This window comes from Lissotriton helveticus, chromosome 5_1 (assembly GCF_964261635.1).
Source record: "Lissotriton helveticus chromosome 5_1, aLisHel1.1, whole genome shotgun sequence".
NCBI classification, from domain to species: domain Eukaryota; kingdom Metazoa; phylum Chordata; class Amphibia; order Caudata; family Salamandridae; genus Lissotriton; species Lissotriton helveticus.
The window spans coordinates 1,308,313,406-1,308,330,778 of NC_136065.1; positions in this window are offsets into that span (position 1 = coordinate 1,308,313,406).

Below are 17,373 nucleotides of genomic sequence, written 5' to 3' on the forward strand. Positions count from 1 at the left end.
AGGAGGGTCATCCTGTAGGTGTCTGTGTTCCTGGATAGTGTGCGCTGCATGGTGGCTGTGTATGCAGCTGCAGCAATGAGTGAAGACATGACGGCAGGAGGGGTGTGACTAATTGCTAAACAAAAACATAACACAAGGGCACCCGCAATGCACAAAGTGACATGTGGATGTGAAGGCAGGAGTGTCTGCCTCACTCAGGATCACTGACAACAAAATGGCACAGTAATCACCACACATCACAGTCACTGGATCAGGGCCCTTACGGTCAAGTGGGGCACAAGACACACAGCGTCAGCAGGTGTATACAAGAGCTAGTGTGTTCAAATCCAAACTGCACCAACAAAGACATCTACCTCACACACAACATAGTATTCTAGCCTTCACCCACCCCATGCGTGTGGTCAATATACAGTTACACACCTAACAAGCATGAGGTAACTACGTTCAAAATAGTATATGTGTACATTAGACGGACATGTGTGTTGAGCCACAAGCAGGCACTATATTCTGTAGGAGTCAGACGTCCTGCACATGATAATTTACATTGTGAGCCCATGGAGCTTTCACAATCATACATGTGCATTGTCAATAAGTCCAATTTACACTAATCATGATGTTACCTGTAATGCCGCTTTACGAATACCTACAAGGCTGTCAACGACTGGCCGTACCTTTCTTCATCAGAGTGGTGTGATGCTCTAAGGGTTCCACCTCCAAATAGCCCATTGGTCTGAGTACAAACAACAGACACAAAAGGGTGATCAGGCGAGGGAAGGAGAGGATGGGAACTGCTGGGAGGGAGACCTGAAACAGAGGCAAATAAGCATTAGGACAACATTCTCATGTCACAGACACTTCAAAAACCTCATTAGTTACACTGTACCAGTCACACCTGTGAAGTGTACTGTCTGGTGAAAAATAATGATGATTAATCATGCCATCACATGAGATACGATGCTGTGACACAGACACATAAAAACTGGGACAGTCTGTCATCCATTAGAGTCATGTGTAACGCTCACAAGTGAGCACCCATGCAAAAAGATCTATGTAGTATAAACACATTCCCAGGCACAGATGAGGTAGACCTCAGTAACAAATGGAAACATATGGAAATCCAACTACCGCTAACTCTAAAGTCTGTATGTGATATTGGTTAGCCATAAGGGCTATGTAGGCTAACTTGAGCAAATCCACTACAGCTGTTAGTATCACATATGATGAGGAAGCTAATGATCGACATGCAATGAAGGCACTCTGTAGCCAGTCTTTTGGTGTGTCAAGTATGCATCACAATGGTAAACATGATATGCATGTACAATAAATATTAAGTGCAAGTGATGTCCATCCAAGCTACATAATCAGACCCTACCATAGCACAGTAATGGTGCCGGCGACCAGAGATTCATGTGAATGACCGCACTCCACTGGTGCAACACAAAAATTCACATATGCATCTTTCACACTTTTTACTTAGTCATGCTAAACATACATGGCATCATGTGCATCTAAACATCACTGCTACTCACTGTGTAGGCTGGCGTAGCAGTATTCTCAACCTGCACTGAGGTAACGACATGACAGTGACATGATATACTGCTGCAAGGGGCAATGCATCCATGTTAACTGATTCACAGGACAGTTGTCTTAAGATGTGGAACATACACTGGGCAACACCGACACCACATGGTTTCATGGTAATCACACTGGACTGGCCCACAAGCTGGAGGTGAGGATCCAGTCACATTCTAATGCACACAGTGAGGCTGCAATCCCCCACAGAGTCCGTGGTTGTGACCTCTGACACAATGTCATGCCATGGTATGTGCAATGTTGCTGTGGCAATGTCTACACACATTGATGCATTCACCAGAGTATCAAAGTACAACAGATGACAGAAGGGGTGACTATCCTGTCATGGGAGTGGCCATACATGTCATAAGGTACATAATGGAGTAGCATGTATGCAAGGTGACACCACATGCACATGAACATGTACCACACGTTTCTACACATACCAACGCTAAACAGCCTCATATGAGTCCTTACCCAAATTGACTTCTCCACATGTCCAAGCATGCTCCGTTGATGTGGCTGACGTTGCAATCATAATGAGCAGTAGCAGGATGACCACGATGTACCCCAACGGACAACAGGCAGGGCGAGCTGTGGATGAGAGTGGCACACAAGGGGTCAAGTTCTGTATAATGTCATTTTGTCAATGTCTGTTGAATAGCCAGATGTAGTATGACAGCTGTACATTCCAAGTGCACACATAGCACGTATGTGTGTAGCATTACAACTGAACATGTGACACAGCACAACACACATCCAAGTGATCTTGCTTACAGTCTGTTGCATACACAGCATGCTACCCATGCAACTCTATAGTCCATCTTTTACTTAAAAGATGAAATGACTCACCATCATGAAAAGAAGTTGCGGATGAGGTGACCGCGGATATCATCTTCACCCTCCTCGTCACTGGCATCCTGGCCAAGGCCTTCATCCTCAACGAGCGGATGTTCCAGCTCATCAGGATCCAGGTAGAGTGGCACAGCCTTCTCCACTGCCATGTTGTGTAGCATGCAGCACACGGTGAAGATGTCACACACCTTGCGTGGGCTGTATTGGAGGGCTCTGCCTGTCTTGTCCAGGCACCTGAACCGGCTCTTCAGGAGTCCAAAGGTCCGTTCGATCACCTGCCTGGTCTTCACATGAGCATTGTTGTAACGCTGGTCTGCAGCTGTCCTGGGGTTGCGTAGCGGAGTCATTAGCCACGGCATGTTTGGATATCCAGCGTCTCCTGCAATTTGACATGATGTACAAGAGTGAATCATATGATGCATATCATGAAGTTGTGACATACTGACATACAGAGCTCACAGTGTATACTCACCAACTAGACATGCCCGGTGGTTGTGCAGCTGCAGCATCATCTGTGGTACCCTGCTACGCCTCATGATGAAAGCATCGTGGCACGATCCTGGATAACGTGCACAAACATGTGAGATAATCATGTTGGCAAGACACACCACCAGGGCATTTATCGAGTGGTAGTGTTTCCTGTTGCGATACGCTTGCTCCTGAGCCTGTGGTGGGACAAGAGTAACATGTGTACCATCAATTGCACCAATTACATGTGGCATGCGTCCCAGGGCATAGAATTCCCCCTTGACATCTGTCAACTCTTCTGGAGTAGGGAATGTAATGAATTCATCAAGGTGGAGCAACATTGCTCCCAAAACATCACCCAATACCCGGCTAAACATGGTCTGAGACATCCCTCCCACATCAGCTATGGTAAATTGGAAGGTACCTGTGGCAAAGAAATGGAGGGCTGCCATCACCTTTACCTTGGGTGTCAGTGCAGTTGGATACCTGTGGCGTGGTTGTAGGTGAGCCTCAAGCCTGCCCCTCAGGTCCTTGATCAACTGTCTGCCAAACCGATATCGACGGATGCAGTTGCGCTCCCTCATGGCTTCCAAGTCAGGCAACGGCCTTTCCAGAGGGGGTGCCCTGCAAGACACAATTTTAAGGAAATGTCTACAACTGTCTGACTAAGACTATAACAATGTACATGGCACAAGCAACACTGCTTCAAATAATGTAGACAATTTGGAGTGTGGCGTGGGATACACACTGATGCCAGCTCCCACACACTCCTCCGTGGCGAAGGAAAATACCTGTAGTGTGTGGAATGGATGTGACATGCATACAAACGATCAGATGGAAAGGTCTTAGTGACCATGACAATGTATCATGTCAGTGAGACACGTCATGTCAATGTCAGAAGGAGGTTGTCTGCACATCCAGACGGCTGACTGCAATACACACACACACCACATGTGCCATCATTTGCACTGTTCAGCCTTAGTCATGTTGCGGTGTGTACTTTCAGTGACAATTACATGACCATCATCATACAGCATGATTATTACATTTGTCACTGATGGTCTGTGATGCCATCACACATGTGAACGGGTCATTAACACACGTGGCATGGTGTGTGTACATTAGTCACCCTGCCATCACAGCAAGGACACAACATAGATGCTCCTACAGCAGATGCACAGAACTTTCAAGGACTAGTTACTTACCTTTTGTAAACCAATATCTGTAAGGAACAGTAGGCAGTAGCAAAGTGTCACATTTCAATACATACATAGCTTAGGACTAATTAGCCTCCCTGGGTGCCATCGATCTGACCAGTGAGTGGTGGCTATCCAGGCCACACCGGAACAAAACCAGTGTTGTAGATTGGCATCCGACAAGGGCGTGGCCACGTTTTGGCCGTACCTACAATGCATACACTGGCAGCTGTTACACAAACATATCCCACAGAGAGTGTGGGTAGCAGGCAAAGATGGATGTCAAGTAGCTAAACATCACTCCTAGAGTCAGGGAGGATGATGACATCTTTGCGTAGTGCCTGTACCTCTTGGATACCCTCTACAGCGTAGCTAACGGGAATGTGTTCTGTGGTTTTGAGGCCTGGATGCAGATGTTTCCTGGGATGGGGTGGTAGGACAGGGAACATGGTCAGTCCGGGTAGGGCAGTGGGGGTCTGACAACGTGCCTATCTACAGACAAACATGCTGCGTGGCTGTACATGCTTGCCAATATACATACAGTACTTTCATCAAGATAGGCCTGCAGAGGCTCAGCGTAGCGTTAGTGTAGTTGAAGGACCTGAGTGACAAGTTGGTCCTCACCGCAGCAACAGGGAGATGAAGGGCCATGGTTCCAACCGCCCACATAAACACTACACTGAACGTTGCCCAATCATCCAAATACATCTTTTGAGTTGAGACATCACCTGTGTCTGGCTAGGTGTCCACAACACTCGCATCCCCCAGTCCACCTGTCCTGTGGTCTTGGGACTGACACTCACGTGCCAGTGGGTCTTCATTACCCTCCCAATACTCATTAGCGCCAATTGTAATGAGGTGTGGCCAGCTCATTGATGTTTACATTCCCATGCAGCATTAAGAGCGGTGTTCTGCCACACAGTTACCACAGCGGAGCCGTACAGTGTGTGGTATCGGGGCCAGCACCACTCCAGAATGGCGCCACGGCTGACACCTGGGGGAGATCTGGCAGTGAGGTTGTGAGTTGAACCAGCGGGGACCAGGATGAACATTCCGATCATGTCTGTCACGGCGGTTCTGGGACGTATGCACCGCCTGCGTCCGTCACTCAGCGAGTGATGGCGTCAGGGGCATATCAACAGAGGCGCAACTGCCCCCAGACGGGTACGGTGTGCCAGAAGCTGACGCTGAGTCAGTGGGCGGGGTGCGGGACATCATGGACATGAGGAAGTGCACTTACACCTCCTGTGTCACATGCAGGGCTGGGACCGTAGGTCGTGGTGCCGGCTACGACGGCTGCAATTCTGATGGAGCCGTGTGGTCGCTGTCACCCTAATCCCATGCAGCATTGCACTTGCATCGTGGTTATTTGTTAATGCAATTACACTTCTCTGACTTCTTTTGTTTACCTGACGAGTTTGGCCTGGGGAATGATGTACTAATAAGGGGCTCACATGTCTCCACACCCACACACATGCACTCGTCCTACATCCCAACCATGAGCTATTGTGGTGCTGTGCCAACTGCTGGAGTCTGAGTGGCTTGTGGGACATATCACACCTGGATTCATATGTCAGGTCCCCACAATTGGAGCAGCTCTTGTTGTTGTGCCTGACGTGAAAACCGTGGAGACACAGACGGTGAGGGTCACTCACCAACATGAGGCGTTTTCATTCCTCACAGGCTTTGTAAGTGACATCCCTATTGGAACGGTCTTGAGTATGACAATAAAAGGTAAATGCTCAGAAGTGTTAGTACAATGATTTAGGGTACAAAATGTGTAAGCTTTAACTTAGACCGGACCTGCGTTGGTGTTGAGAAACAAACAGAGGACCTGACGTGTGCACGCAGAGGTGACATATGACTACTCAGATAACGTCATCAGGGCACACACAACGCCAAGGATACTTGCAGAGCCAGAGGATTTACACACCAACACACAAGTGTACGGTATTACGGATATTGCCATGTCCAGGATGACATGTGGGGATATTCTGAGGTGAGTAATACTTTACTGACCTGTTCATGGCATATGCTAACAGCATGCACAATGTAGCACATGGCACACACATGACGTGGTCACACAGGGTCATGCTGTGCGGCTATGACACCTCTGTGACAGTGGGCATGTTCCTGTCATCATGTGCCAGTTCCCTGTACTGAATTGTGGCCCATTCGAGTGTTCATGTGCCTCGCTACATGTTGCAGACGTTAATCGGGTTGAAATTGTTGAATGCATGTGATGCACATGTGCATCATGATTGATGACATGTTGTGCAAGCTATTCACACATCAACTGAGGCACAGGGTCACAATCCCTGTGCTTCTTCAATGTCTGCCAAACCTGGCACATACTGATGTATGTGTGCCATGCTGATGTATGCATCCACATGGTTGACATGAGTGTAGACTACATCCCTGCTGTGTGATTTCCTGGTGTGACTCTCCCAATGGTGACATGAAGGTGGACAGGGACGCAGCCTACACAATCGTTCACTTGACCATGTCTGACGCAATGTACCCCAATGGTACGTGCGTGTGTACGCATCGTTTCCCTATCGCATTTCGCCTCTACGCGAGCTAAGCGTACCCCAATGGTACGTGCATGTGTACGCATCATTTCCCTATCGCATTTCGCCTCTACGCGAGCTAAGCGTACCCCAATGGTACGTGCATGTGTACGCATCGTTTCCCTAGCGCATTTGGCCTCTACGCGAGCTAAGCGTACCCCAATGGTACGTGCGTTTATACGCATTGTTTCCCTATCGCATTTCGCCTCTACGTGAGCTAAGCGTACCCCAATGGTACGTGCATGTGTACGCATCGTTTCCCTATCGCATTTGGCCTCTACGCGAGCTAAGCGTACCCCAATGGTACGTATATGTGTACGCATCGTTTCCCTATCGCATTTGGCCTCTACGCGAGCTAAGCGTACCCCAATGGTACGTGCGCGTGTACGCATCGTTACACCATTCAATGTGTAGCATTGGCAATGGCAATGTCACCGTACTTGTGTGTGAATTTTAAAAAATGCATAGGGAACAACTAGGGGAACAGTGTACGGTTCAAAATGCAACCAGGTTGTCATGGATACAGAGTTTTTTTAAACTCCTACAGGTGTCCTGGAAGAATCAGTTAGCAAAAAGTATACAATGTTGCGAAAGTTGTTGTTCAGCTCTGGCTCTATTTTCAAACCATGCATATGTGTGTCATGGGCTTAGGTGTGATGTGATTGGATGGAACATAGGATGCAAATTATGGTGGCCTATCACACACTACTCCTTGGACTCACAGACCCTCTGCAGCACAGATATAAGGCAGCATGTGGCTGTGGGAAGGCACTTGCCTGCACAACATTGGTGTGCTAACCACAGCTGCTGTCTCTGAATCCTCTGGACCCTGATTAGCTGAACATGGAGAGGGCACCTGCATTCACTGATGGTGAGAACAAGGCCCTGCTGGATGCCCTCCTGCCAAACTTGAGCAAGCTGTATGGGAGACCAGAGGATCAGGTGAGTGATGTGTGCAATACCTTGGAGTGTGCACCTGTTGTGTGTGTGACATCATAGCCACTGTGTAGTAATAGTGGATAGATGCAATGTTGTTGTGAGTGAGTGCCAGGTTGCACAGTGTTGTTAGAAGAGAGTTATTTGTTGTAGTGTGGTGTGTGACAGCATGTCACGTGCTGCATTGCACCCAGATATAGCATATATTGTTCAGTGAGTGTCATGCTCAAAGAGTGTTTTGCAGCCCTCATGTCATCTGTAGAATTTCAATGTCATGCAAAGCAGTTGTGTTTGCACACAGGCCACATACTCCTGGACAATGATGCAAATGTGTGGGCCATACGTTGCCCTGTTGTCCTCATGTATTTTGTGCACATATGGGTGTCTTGGGAACATGCACCAGGTATACTGCTGTTCTGTAACTTTACATTTGTGACAGGTATCTGCCTATGAGAAGGGTGAAATCTGGGTGGACATCGCCAGGGCTGTCCGGAGAGAGGGGGGGCCTCACAGGAGGCTTCGAAACATAAAGAAGAGGTCGCAGGACATCCGGTGCTGGAGCCGCCGCATCGCCCGAGTCCAGCTGAAGCTGGAAGCTCCACGCCGGCATGGCGGCAGCTGCCAACTCACCCCCAACATGCTCCGGGTCCTGGAAGTGGTGTTCCCAGACCTCCATAGGCAGTTGCAGGAGGGACAGCAGCATGAAGGGGGTAGGTACATGTCTGTTTGTAGTCATGTGTGTGTGAAATGGTACCTGAAGAGCTCAAAGGCATGGTCACACTCCCATAGTTTGAGTGGTGTGGTCAGACAGGCAGTTCATGCATTGGAATTTGATTTTCCCTCTGTCAGCAGCTGCTTCTTTACATGCCTTGCCCTACTCCACATTAGAGGTTTGCTTTGGCTAATGCTTGTTTTTGACACGTACTCCTATGGTGCAGTGTCTCAGATTGCATCTTCCTTTGCACATCATCATGTTGTAGGGGGGTATGTGACACCTGTTCGTACCTTAAATGTAGCACCACATGTGCACTATGTCTGCCCTTCTTCATATTGTGGCACTGTTCTTGAGTCTCAACAAGTGTTTTATGCACAAGTCAGCCTCAGTGGCCTTTGTCCATGGTACACTTTCTAATTATCTTGTGTTAGCTGCGGTACGTCTCCGTATTACACTGGTGTTGTGCGGTGACGTACCGTACCCCGAGCTGGATGATGTAGGTGCGGCACGTATAACACTGGTGGAGTGCGGTGACGTACCGTACCCCGAGGTCGATGACGTAGGTGCGGTACGTCTCCGTATTACACTGGTGTTGTGCGGTGACGTACCGTACCCCGAGCTGGATGACGCACATGCGGCACGTATGACACTGGTGGAGTGCGGTGACGTACCGTACCCCGAGGTCGATGACGTAGGTGCGGTACATCTCCGTATTCCACTGGTGAAGTGCGGGAGTGTGTGGTGCAACGTACCCAGACATGAAAGTCGTGCAATGGAGATGTGCCCGTGTGGCAACAAGTACAGGTATGTTGGAGTTCGTTGTACTCACCTTCTGCGCCGTCGTCGGTTTCTAAATACGAGGTGGTGGGCGTACAGGATAGGGATGACACGGACGATGGCGTTCATGTCCTGCTTGTCGTGTACCGGGTGCCGGTTTTGCCGGAGTGTGGGTTTACGGTAGTTTAGAGCTCTCGTAGCAAAAGAGCCGTACGGAGTGTGTTCTACACGGATCGTACTTCCTGGGTCGGAAGGCGCGGTCTATTTACGTACGGACGCTGCGTGGTGCGTCAGCCGACTGCAATTCATATGGATTTCCGATTTGTACGGTGTTTTTTACGAGTCGTACGGAGTGACGCTTTAATTTGTGATCGTACTTGCTGAATCGTACGGGGACGCCTACAGGTGCGATTCGTACGGGGAAAAACGCTCCGAACAGCAATTTGGAGCGCTTTTTACCGGATCGGAATCGACACCTTAGTGTGTTATAAAATTACTAATACAAGTCTACAGTTTTCTATAGTCACTCATTTAATCACTGAGTCTTATGTATACCTATTTATATACAACTGTCACATACACTGCCTTTTATATTTCTAGTTTTTTAGACATGTATCATTGAGAAATATATTTACTCATCACCATACCCATAAAGAGATTCGCTCACCCAAACAACTGTTTCCACATACAGTCTTAACCTCATATACCTAGTAAATCAACTATTTACACAACTTTGGATAGTCACACACCTCCCACTCAACCACACACACATTCACTATCCCATACAAATACTCACTTAACTAATTAATAACTAATATAGACTTTCACATAGCTAGTAACCGACTTATGTAGTAGTTTACACAACAAGAGATAGAGTGATACAGATATTCACACAGTTTAATCACTATCCCATATATTTAGTGAGACACTTTAAATTAGTCACTTAAACAGTCAATCACATTGCTACTAAATCCTCCATTCAGGCACTTATACATCCACTCAGTCTTCAAGGCAGATATATATATATATATATATATATATATATATTCACTGAAAAAACCATAGGTTTCACACACGTTATAGTTAGGAATTAGCATTTAAAAAACCTTGCAAATTCACTGAAAAAACCATAGGTATCACACACGTTATAGTTAGGAATTAGCATTTAAATAACCTTGCAAATGCATTGAAAAAACCATAGGTTTCACACATGTTATAGTTAGCTGGACATTTCACTCATACAAAACCATTGAAATTCCCCCGTTATAGTTAGTTCAGCTAACTATAACTCGCGCGCCCGCAATGCCCTGCTGATGACGTCACATATTACATCACTCATGACATGGTCAGTGACATCACTCATGACATCACTGATGACATCTCAAATGACATCACTGATGACATCACTGATGACACCATCCAGTGAATGTGTGTCTTTCTGAAAAATAAATATGTTTTATATATGTATATCTAAAGGTCGATGGAAGAATAAATGGGTAAATAAGTGTCTAAATGGATGTTTATTTTTGAAAAATTGATTGGTTAACTGACTTCTTCCAGGGTAAGGTCGAGAAGATTTTTTATTCCCTGGATCACTTAGTTAAGGTTAATCCTTCAGAGACTAACCCAGAGATCTCAGAGACTGATAGGTACATGGAAAGGTTACTTAACTTCTCCCCTATTACCGAGGAGGAGGTTAGGAACCGGATACAGAGGATTAAATCAGGATCCCCTGGTGATCCCTGCCCAGCCACCATTGTAAAAACAGTCCCATCCATCATAGCAGAGGGACTCACCCCACTCTTCAATGACATGCTGGAAAGTGGTGAGTTCCCTTTACGCTGGAAACAAGCATCGATTCTACCCCTTTTAAAAAAATCTAACCTAGATGTGGCCGATCTGAACAACTATCGGCCCATCGCCAGGTTACCGCTACCAGCTAAAATTATAGTGGGTATAATGAACACTCAGCTGAGAGCGTTTCTGGGGACAGAACAATGTCTGGATCCGTCTCAGCATGGATTCCGGGCAGGGCACAGTACAGAATCAGCTCTGATAAAATCTGCCGAAGATATAAGACAAGTGATGGATGCAGGGGGCAGAGCCGCCCTGATCCTGCTGGACCTGTCCGCGGCCTTCGATACAGTCCACCACAGGTTGTTGGTGGACCGGTTGGGGGCCTGCGGGATTCAAGGTAAGGCCCTCAAGATCTTGCAGGCCTTTCTCTCCAGCAGGACTCAGGTGGTGGCAGTTGAGTCCGACTCTTTTTAATGTGTACGTCTCCCCCCTGGCGCCAGTTATAAGATCTTTCGGCTTTAATTTAACATCATACGCAGACGACACGCAGATTGTAGTGTCGCTGCTACCGGGTGGAATGGAAGACACAGCCGACAGGTTTAAGGACTGCATGCGCGAGGTCAGCAACTGGATGGCAGAAAACTGTCTTAAATTGAACTCAACAAAGACTGAGGTCCTGCTGTTCGGGTCCAACGCTAATTTCTGGTCCCCAAGATGGTGGCCTGAGGAAATGGGGATAGTCCCCTCTCCAGTCACAAAGGTCAAAAACCTGGGGGTTCTGATGGACGATACTCTCTCCTTTAGACCTCAAGTTAACGCCCTGTCCTCATCCATCCACTATGTCTTAAAAACTATACGAAAAGTTCTGCCTTTTCTCCCCGACGAACATTGAAAGACAGTGGTAACAGGATTAGTAATATCTCGTCTAGACTACTGTAATAGCCTGCTCTTAAATGCCCAACAGGGGCTGCTAATCAAACTTCAAATGTTACAGAACGCGGCTGCCCGCCTGATCACGAGCACACCCAATTTTGTTTCGGTAGCACAAGATCTGGTAAAGCTACACTGGCTGCCAGTACGCAAAAGAATAGCTTTTAAGACACGTTGTGTAGTTTTCAAAGCATTAAAACGGCTGGTCCCTCACTGCATGACCCCGCTCTTCCAGTGGTACAAACCGACAAGATCACTAAGGTCTGCCGATCAAGGGCTGATCGTAGTCCCTAGAGTCAGGAAGGCTCGCTGGGGGGGAAGGAGTTTCTCCCTTGGAGCAGCTAAGGCCTGGAACGCTCTGCCATTGGCCCTTAGGCAGACTTCAGACCTGCTGCCCTTTAGGAGGGCCCTGAAGACATGGCTATTCACACATTAATCTTTCTGTCATTCACACCAGTGGTCATTCAGCGCCAGGACAACGTTTGGTAACAGTGCGCTTTACAAATGTGAAAAATAAATAAAATAAATAAATTATTAAGTGTATCTAAGTGAATACATATATTAGCGAGTAATGTTTAAATATTTAAATATATGTATCAGTGTCTCACTTTGTGTATAAGTGGCTGCATGGGTTGGTGAGTAGCTACATGAGTGTGTATATGGGTTATTAGTTGTTTTTTTGAGTATCAGTATGAGTGTCTGTATGGTTTGGTAGGGGTATTACTTAGCGCATAGATGCATGAATGACTGACTCACTGTTTGTATGTGTTTTGAAGACATCATGTGTGCAGGACTGTATGAGTGGATGAGTGTGTGTATGGTTTTGTTACTGAGTGAATGACTGTCTCAATAGTATCTTTATGAGTAACTACATATGTTTTAATCTAGTATATGTGAGTATTCATGTATATAAGTGAGTATATGTGAGAGTGAGAGATTGGAAGAGTTCCTGTTTAAATAAGTATGTGTTTCTATAAGTGATTGTTTAAGAGAGTAAGTATGTGTAAGTTTCCGTAGAAGTAATTGTGGTAATGTGTGTATAGATGTATATACAAATAAATGGATGTTTGATAGTTTATTTGCATGTGTGAGTATGTGTGTGAGTAACTCTATGGATGACTGTCGGTGTGTAACAGGATGTATAGGTGTATCAGTACATATGATGAGTGAGTACATGTATGAGTGACTATATAGAACTGTTGGTGAATGAGTGGATGTGTATATAGATGGTGGAATTACTGAATATGTTGTTGTAACTGGTATTGGTATCTCCGTTTTTTTAAAAATGTTTGTTTCTATTTTTTAATGTGTGTATCAAAGGTTATATTACGCTGAGAGGTCTGCCACTCTTTCACAAGGATGGTGTCATCAGTGATGTCATTTGAGACGTCATCAGTGATGTCATGAATGATGTCACTGACCATGTCATGAGTGATGTAATATGTGACGTCATCAGCAGTGCATTGCGGGCGCGCGAGTTATAGTTAGCTGAACTAACTATAACGGGGGAATTTCAATGGTTTTGTAAGAGTGAAATGTCCAGCTAACTATAACATGTGTGAAACCTATAGTTTTTTCAGTGAATATATATATATATATAACACCAAGAGTTGCAACGCCGTACTGTGTTGTAAAAGCCAAATGCGTTTCGAGTTGTCAAAACCCTTGATCACTGGCAGGCAATTCATCAGCAATAGTGCATGGACACAGTAGATTGTTTTCCAGGACCTCCATTTTAATATAATAACAAAGCACTACCCATGTGGGCCTTTTTGATTTCTCCCGTGGCTTTCTGGTACAAGTAGTCCATCAGTATTGAGCCAGGCTCGAGTCCTGTTAAATAAAAGCACAGTGGGTCATATATATATTGCTCTTCTATCACTATAAGTATCCACACCAATCAATCCAAATATTGCCCACCTCTGTAAATCCAGTGCCACAAGACCTAAACTTAAACTATACAATACGCTGGCTCAGAGAGGCACATATTAAATAGCATACAATATGCACACAAATCACACAGATATTTTTTAGAGGCTTTTCTTCATAGAAAATCTTCTTTATTCTTGGTCCACACAGCCAACGCGTTTCACCCAGATGGGCTTCATCAGGGCTGTTAAAACAACAGAGCATTGCTAGTACACAAAATATCACAAAATACAAATATTAAAACCCTCACCTTGTGTATAATAGTGGACATGTTCTCAAAATAGAAAAGATTCAAAAACCAAAACAAAGTAAAAAGCAAGTATATAGAGATCCACGATGAGAACACCCACATTTAAAAAAAGACTCCAATTTCATGTGACAACAACGACAGAGAATATCGAGACCCAAACAACCCGTACATACAAAACAACAACACACACCATTAATTATGAGGCCAAAAGTCGCAGAGGATGACAACCATTCAGTGCTCATGTCAACCCCATGTTTAAAATTAGCTATACAACAGAGGGTCCATAACTGGACCAGATGAGGGAAGAAAAGGTTTCATTACCATAAACAACACACTCACCACCAATCAAGACGCATGTAATGCGTGCATCTTATTGCTCCACCACACCAGTGACCAGAAACTATAATTAACACCAAGTGTATAATAAAGCAATATCCAAGTACCTAACGCGTAATATTTTATTCCACGTTCTAGCATGTAGGCGAGTAATCCTCCAATGTTCGATTTTTATTCAATGATCCTAGAAAATATGAACCTCCGTCAAGACCTGACTCCACTTCATCGAAATCAAATCAGTCATTTGCATAGTAACATAGTTCGGTAATCCCAAACCAACTAAGATCATTTTTAAAGTACAATGTAAGAGAAATCATGTACCTTATCGTATTGGGTTTCTTTGCGGGTTATCCAATGGTCACAGTGCGGCTCGAGTAAAACCGTCTTAAACTCCAAGTATTTCAAGTGCAATGCACCCACACATCAGTTAATTCTAAAATATAGGCACAAACAAACCGTCATCCACAATGTTTAGACCAACTCTTTTTAACACCATTTTATTGGTCAATAGATTTCCCATTATGCGTGAATACAAACAGTCTCCTTACATATCAAAATGGGGGCCAAACTCATGGTGTCTCCACCCCACTCCAAAAAATATATATAGCCCTTATACGTGTTAGTTACAAGAGCTCCTTTTGTGCGTAAACTATTCCTTCGATCTTGAATGCAGGACTGTTATCTATTCAGAACTTAATAATTAGTGGGTTTGGGGGGCGTGGCCTGGTGGCGACCAAGATGGCCGCATAGTTCTGCGGCGCTCCGGCGGCGATCCCAATGATCCCTGCAATCCGACATTGATCCGGTAAATAGACGACATCCCGCGCCGGATTCGGAAAGACTGCATCTTCCGACGCCTGTTGGTGCCTTCCCGGTCTGAAACTGACCCCGGGAGGCTGGGAGCCGGGGATCGGCGAGAGCGGGCTGTACGCGGCCTAAGCAGTGGAGGCCCATAACTGAAGCACCGGCCTCGAGTGAGGAGAAGGCCGGGACGGGGACGCTGGACGGCGGTTGGAGGCGGCGCTCGGCGCCTGGGTGCCCTGGATAGTGGTGTGGGGCGAGCCCTTGGTCCTTCCCCTGCCCCGGGGCGGCGTGGACGTTTGCCCCCTCACCCCGTGGCGAGGGGGTGGGAGTGTTGAGGCCGGGCCTGGCCTGCCGTGGAGCCCAATTGAACAGCGGCAAGGCCTATAGCCCTGGAGGGAGAGCCCCTAGCTACCGGGGCGTGGGAGACAGCACTCCTGGAGGTGATCCTCACGTCTGAATCTGGTCAAGAGCCGGAGAGTGGCAATTGCGGGCCGGACGTGGCAGACACAATGGGGACCTAGCGGGGCAGTGCCGGCCTCGTGTGGAGAGAGGAAGCGCAGGGAGGCGGCTGAGTGTGGCGCTCGGCGCCGATGTGGCCCGGATCGTGGAGTACTGTGGACATTTGCTACCCCCCCTGCACTGAGGTAGCGTCATCGATTACCCCCCCCTCGGGCAAGAGTGAGGGGCCGAGAGACCGGGCTCAGCCTGCTACGAGGAGCTGCAACACGACGGCGAGGCCTACTACTCCTGCACGTAGCCCCCTGAACACCGGGGCACGGAGACACCTCGATTGGCAGTGACGGCAGCGGGGGAGGCCCGAGGTGACGGTAGTGTGGGGTCCCGAGTGGACTGCTCCCGGCTGTGTGGGGCTTGTGGGCCGCGGTCCAACCCTGCGTGCGGCCGGCGAGCACCAGTGGATAGGTGTTGGACTACAGAGGGCGGCTCCTGCTCCCTTCGGCGCCGGTCGGGTGCGGACGACCGGCGGGGGGTCCGGGGGTGACCGCCCGATATCTTCCAAGGCCATGCGGAACAAGAAGTCCACAGCAACCCAGTCCAACACCATGGACAATCATACGGGGGACCCAGACGGTGGTACTCTGCCCCACCCAGGGCCATCTGCAGAGACCCAGGAGCCATCCCTCACCTCCATCATGCAGGCCATACAATCCCTGGGCACTACATTGGAATCTAAAATAGACAAAATGTCAATTGAGTTGACGCTTCAGAGGGCGGATCTGAACAAAACATCTGAGAAAGCCACGCACAACGCGGCAGCCATTGCGGACCTCCAGGGGGCCACCAAATTGTTGCAACAGCTCACGCACCAGCAGAGGCAGATGGCGGCACGGCTGGAGGACCAGGAAGGAAGGGCCCGAAGGAATAACCTTATGGTTGTAGGTGTGCCAGAAAAAATGGAAGGGGCTAGTATGGAACTGTTCCTGGAGGATCTCATCTTGAACACCCTGAAACCCAAGAGTCTGTCGAAGTTCTTCGTCATAGAGCGAGCGCACAGGGCGCCAATCCCGCCGCCGCGTCCGGGGGTCCCGCCGCGAACCATCATCGCGCGGGTACTTAACTATAGAGACAAGGATGCAATCCTACAGGCGGCACGACAGCACGGGGATTTGCGTGTGGAAGACGCCACAATATGCTTTTTCCCTGACTTCACGCTTAAAGTCCAGCAAGAGCGCCGATCGTTTGACGCAGTCAAGAGGAAACTTCGAGAACGTGGTCTCCGCTATATGATGTTCTTCCCGGCGCGGCTTAAGGTCTTGGCGGAGGGAAAGTCCTTCTTCTTCACCACCCCGGAGGAGGCCCATACATGGTTGGAAGAGCGCGGCCGGCAACGGGGAGGCCCGGACCAGGAGGGAAGCTGGAGGGGTCAACGGGGGCGCCGGCGCCGGGAGAGCTAGCTCCAACAGGCGAATAGAAGGGCCTGCAGCCTCTCGGCGTCACCGGATCTGGAGTGAGGAGGTGGAGTACATGGATTCGGACTGGTAGGATCTCATGGACATGTTATGTATGAAGTGACTGTGATTACTACTCCCGCTGGATGGCTGAGAAGGGGGGGCTTCGCCCTGCTTGGTGGGTCTTGAGGGAATTGATAGCGGACCTACACATGTATTTGTGGATGTTGCTAACTCCCAATTTGGCCGAGGGGCACTGATCATGTCCAGGGAGGGTCTTTCCCCACAGTGAGACACTGATTTAGTTCGGAATGATCGTTGGACTATTTAC